This window comes from Camellia sinensis, chromosome 11, assembly GCF_055761805.1.
Source record: "Camellia sinensis isolate YWXY chromosome 11, ASM5576180v1, whole genome shotgun sequence".
NCBI classification, from domain to species: Eukaryota; Viridiplantae; Streptophyta; class Magnoliopsida; order Ericales; family Theaceae; genus Camellia; species Camellia sinensis.
This window is the reverse complement of record NC_138971.1, coordinates 15,591,578-15,597,702: the sequence shown is the minus strand read 5'-3', so window position 1 is coordinate 15,597,702 and position 6,125 is coordinate 15,591,578.

The window sequence follows — 6,125 nt, the reverse complement described above, 5'->3', positions numbered from 1 at the left end:
AGAGTGCTGCTATTAGCACCTCATAAATTATTTTGAAGTTCTCAATTTTTAGCTTTTTTTATTACAATAATAACCTCAAATAAAATTACTAGAAAGGACATCATTAATTTTGAGACACCCCATCTCACAATTAAATCTATATACCCATTACATCATGAATTGGGATTTATGAGAGTACCCACCTCCATCACCACTCATCCATCTTTCCCAAATCCCACCTTCAAAACCTACACACTCTTAAAACCTTGAAAATCTTTTGGCGGCAATATTCCGGCGGTAACGGTGGCAACTATTTGATTACCTACACTTCTTCGGCAATGACAATGAGTTGAAATTTTTCTGACAACCACAACTCCGTAAGATGAGAGGAGTACAACAATAAAAGCTTAGATAAAATTCATAGCTTTGATGTTGTTCTTAGTTCAGAAGATATAGGCCTTATAAGGGTAAGTTTCTTGAAAAAAATAGTAAAAATAATAAAATTTGCTCTGCATTTTTTCGAGACTGAACTCCCGAACATATGATTGAAATTAGGAAACACAGACCCCGAACATTGTTTATTTGTTCGAGAACTGGTAACCGAACATTTATTATTTGTTTGGAAACAAGTAATCGAACATTATTCATAGGTTCAAACCTGTTTTACTGAGAAAACTAAACCAATTATTATAATTATTATAATTTTTTTTCCGCAAGAGAAGATTATTATGAGAAAACTAAGAAATTATGTATATATATATATAGAGAGAGAGAGAGAGAGAGAGAAAGAACATACCAACTATGACAATAGTAGATGAGGCAGCAGAAACAGTAATCACATTGCTTCTTCTTCTTCGTGGGCTTTGTTACCATTTTTTTTGTGGTGTGGGGGGCATTCAATGGGTGTAAGTTTTCACAAGATTAATTTTGGTATTATTTGAGGAGGGAAATTTTTTTTTTAAGGATTTCAAAATTTATAAGTGGGGTTACAAATAAATTCATAGGATGTTAATAGCACCACTCTTAATGTTATCCTACTCTCACCCAACATTTAAAATTCAAGTAAAAAATTAAAAATTTTCATTAATTACACTTTTAACCCATGTAATTAGACTTAAGTTTTACTTTGGCTTCTAATGTTTTAAAATGAAGAGTTCGGTTCTTATATTTTAAATCCAGTTTCAGTCTCTCTTTCCTTATGCACAAGTCCTCCATGATGTGTGTTTAGGGTCTAATCATTGTCCTCTAATTCTAAATTGTTGCATATCGCCAAAATCCAATGTTTCAAATTTGAGTCTATGTGGGTAACTAGCCCGAAATGTGTTCTAACCATCCAACAGGCTTGAGAGGGTGTTTAGATGGGGTCTCCAATGTTCCAACTCACTCAACGACTCAAGAGTTTGCAAGCGGGGACTACAAAAAATGAGCAAATAGGAGTTTAGGAATGGGCAGGTTCAATTGGCAGCTCTACAATATCAGCTAGCTAGCTATAGTTCTGGGGCTACAACCGTCTGCGGAAAGTTTGGCCAAGTAGTCACAGTTAGTCCGAAATCGAGGTAGTGTTGCTTAGGGAAGAAATGTATCTTCACCAACGTTCTAGGCTTCGTTGGTTACAATTCGGCGATAAAAACTCAGTTTTCTTCCATGCGACTATTACCCAGAGACAACAAAGAAATCAACTGCTAAAACTGCAAACGGAAGATGGATTGTGGTTATCCTAAGAGAAGGAAATTGACAAGCATCTTCTTAAGTAATTTTCTTCAAGACACAATGCCAACCCGAGAAAGCTCTTGATGTCCTAGATCTCGTTATTTCAAATGATATGAATGAAGGCTTGGTTCGCGAAGTTTCAGATATGGAGATTAAGGGTGCAGTCTTTCAGCTTGGCTCTCTAAAGGCATCTAGATTGAATGGTGTCCTGGGGTTTTTTTATTAGCAATATTGGAATGACGTGGGTATTGATGTGTGCAACGTAGTAAGGAGTTTCTTTGGAAGGCCTTTATGTTGAAAGAGATAAACCACACTACTCTTGTAATAACCCGACCCTCGTATGTGATTCTGAGATATTTTAAATCTTTGATTATGCCCTTTCAAATGCTTACTGTGAAACTTCATGGGAAATTAAGTTTAAGTATGTATATTTTATGAATTGAACTTGTATCTGTTAGGTAAGGATAGTATCTGTGACAATTAGAAACAGAAATTGAGGGCCTTAGAGGCTTAATAATCCGAAAGTGATTACACAATTGGAATCAGCATAATTTTTAAATAATATTGAGCATTTTTGTGAAATTTCAATTTGGGACGATTAAACGATTAATTTTTGTCCTATTTCCTCCTTATATATATATATATGTATGTGTGTGTTCCTTGACCACTTGATAAAACAAAAACAACTTCCTAACTCAATACATGGCTCCGGAGAGAAAAGCTTAGAGGAGAGAAAGGTTGAAGGGTAGAAGGTGGAGAATTGAGAAACTTTAGCACAAGGTATGTAGATGTTATATTAATTAACTCCTACAACTCTCCTTCTTCTTCTATAGTGAGAGGTATACTCAAAATCATGGCACTCAAGGGTTGGAATTGTAGTTCTAAGGGTGTGTAAGAAGTTAATGTGAATGTTTTGACTTAATTTAAAATAGCTATGACTCAATTGAGTTGCTTGACTTTTATTATTTGACATGGCTTTGTGTATATGTGTCTATATATGTGTGTAAAGTTAGGAATCTCATGAAATGGGGAGTGTTTATGAGTGTGGATTAATGATTTAACTTATATTCAAATGAAGTATGTATTTTGATGCTTATTCACATGCATTTGAGCCTTTACATTAGCAATTTATAGTTAAGTTTTGAGGCCCTAAACATATCTGCAAAAGGATGGAATTGTGCAGAATTTTCGAACCTTTTTGTGCAGAATCGCCGCACGTGCGGGGTCCAAGGCCGCACGTGCAGGAGCCCCAGCCGCACGTGCGGGAGTCATGGCCGCACGTGCGGGAAAAATGGCAAATTTTGGAGTTCAACACTGCTAAAAAGGCACGTGCGGGAGGTTTTGCCGCACGTGCGGGAATCCTAGCCGCACGTGCAGCTCAGACTGGGAAACACGGGTCGCTCCGTTTTGCGTGTTGGACCCTCTAATATTGTCACAACCTGCAATTGATATTGTTATGATGTTCGTTAAATTAATCGAAGAAAAATGAGTCAAGAATTGATTTAACAAGAAAGAGGGAAACTAATGTGTATCTTGTGCATGTGTAGGACACGCTTCAAGAGGATCAAGTGCCCCGCCGCAACACAGTGAGTAATAGTACTAGATGTACTTTAATCTCGCTAAGTATTATTGTTATTAACATTGTACTTAATATATATGCCACGTGGAAAGAAATGTGAGGTTATAAAATTAAGAAACAGTGTGAAGTTGTGAAAGTACCAAAAGAACTTGTGAAGTCATAAAATTGAGACCCAGTGTGAACTATGGAAACATCGAAAGAACTTGTGAAATGTGAATCCATGAGGCCGAGAGCCAACTTGTGAAATATGGATTTAAGAGGCCGAGGGCCAAATTGTGAAACTATGATTCTAAGTTATGGAATTATGAAGCCATGGGCTAAGTTGTGAACGTGTGAACCCATTAGACCAAGGGCCAATCTGTGAGACAGTGAACCGATAAAGTTATTCGGTAAATGTGTACAAATTCAGACTCGCTACATGATCTCCGCATTACTTACTCTTTTATATGTATTACAATGTTAATAATGTATCGAAGCACTTAAATACTATTGTTCACTGAGCCTGGCTCACTCTATGTTATGACTATTTCTGTAGGTAACCAAGCTGGAGGTCGGTCCTAGCCGGCCACCGTCACACTTTTGTCAGCCTAAGCATAGCCAGGCCCTTGGTCGCAGCCGTTCTTTTATGTAATGTTTTGCTAGATCATGGCGTATACTTTCGTTATTGGCTTAGGGGGTAATGTATATAATATTTTTGTTCTATGCCCAATCTTGCGGCTGGTTCTGTATATGCTTATGTATGTATATATATATATATATATAAATATCTAGTTCTCAAATGTGTGCTCCCTATATCTATTCGTCTTATGCGATATTTGTGATCCTGGCATGATAGTGGTAGCTCAATGGATGTCATACTTTCTTATATTATATTTGTCGGCAATGCTTCCGTTCAGGCCCCTATGTTATATATATTTATACCAGGTTTAGTGTCTACTTCCGTACAGGTCATGCCCGATCTTTTAGGGGCAGGGTTGGGGCGTGACAGAGTGGTATCAGAGCACGAGTTGCTATCTCACACACGAATCCATTGAGCCTTAGGATGTCTAGAAAAGACTTAGGCATCATGTATGACATCCTAGAACGTATGAGAGATCGATGGCAACGTTTAGTGTACTCTACTAATGCTAACAATTTGAATTATGTTTATTGGATATACTTGAATGATATGCAGGTTATGGTGAGAACAAGGGCAGAAGATCCAGAAGATGCTACTGCAGCATGGTTAGACCGAATGGAAAGAATGATGATGGAAATGGCGGAGACCTTAAGGCAACAACAGTAACAACCGCAACCGCCTCTGCCACCGGTACCTCCACCTACAGTACAAGACTTCCGTGTTGAGGACCGAACCATTACACTCACAAAGGAGTTTAAAAAGATGAAACCACCGTCATTTAAGGGAGGAATAGAGCCGATGAAAACTGAAGCATGGGTGCTGGGAATAGAGAAATTGTTCGAAGTATTTCCATGTACTGAAGTCCAGAAAGTGCAACTTGCTGCCTTTACTCTTGAAGACGAGGCGTGAAGATGGTGGATGCTTACGAGAACGGTGCATCAGGACTTAACATGGGATAGATTTTTGGAGTTGTTCTATGATAAGTACTTCCCCCAAAGTATGCGAGATAAAAAAAGTGACTGAATTTGAGACCCTTAGACAAGGAAGTAAGACTGTTGCTGAATATGAAGCCCAATTTGTAGAACTAGCTCGGTTTGTGCCTCATATGGTGGATACGGACTATAAGAAGGCACGAAAATTTAAAAGGGGATTACGGAGTGCTATTTTAGACCGGGTCAATATGTTAAAGCTACCTACATATGTTGATGTATTAGAAAGGGCCGTTATAGCAGAAGGAAATCTTACTGTGCAGAATCGGATTTCCGAGTGGAAAGGGAAGAGGCAGAACAATCAATGGTCAAAGGGAGCAATTACGCCACCACATAAGGAGCTTAATTCAGGGAACTCTAGCACCACCACCCCTGCTCAAAACTCCAGTCCTGTGTGTCCAGACTGTGGAAGGCTGCATCGTGGGACTTGCCACTGGAAGACTGGAGCTTGTTTTAAGTGTGGTAAAACGGGTCATTTGGTAAGGGATTGCCCATAGTGGACTCAACAAAAGGGCACTAGGACTGACACTAGTTCCGCGAGATCTACACCAACCCCTAACGCAAAGGCAGCCGCTAAACCTACGAATAATCAAGATACTGCAAGGCAAGGTAGGGTGTTCGCATTAGCTCCAGGTGATGTACAAAACGCGGCAACAGTGGTGTCAGGTACATTTATTGTTCATGGTCATTCTGAGCATGTATTGTTTGATTCTGGCTCCACCCACTCTTTTGTGTCGAAATTATTTGCTCCTAATTTAGACAAAACTGGGGAGAATTTGTCTTATATGTTGTGTGTGTCTTCTCCTTTGGGAGATTCTATGCTCTGTGCTTCTGTGTACTTAGCTTGTGAACTTCAACTTGGGGATATTCGGGTGTATGCTAATCTATTACCTCTCGACATGACCTATTTTGATGTTATTCTGGGAATGGATTGGCTGAGTGATTATGGTGCTATTATAAACCGCTTGACTAAGCAAATTAATTTCTACCCTCCGGGCCAAGCAGAGTCTATTGTTCAGGGACAGGAAGTAGCTTCGCCACCTTATCTGATTTCGGCAATAAAGGCTTGTAAGTTGATTCAAAAAGGGTGTTGGGGGTATTTATGTAGTATTTTGGAGGGGCAAGTGATGAATGGGGATATTGACGTGATTCCAGTGGTTCGTGAATTTCCGGATGTTTATCCCGAAGAATTGCCAGGACAATTGGTAGACCGTGAAATTGAGTTTATCATTGATGTGGCGCCAGGAAC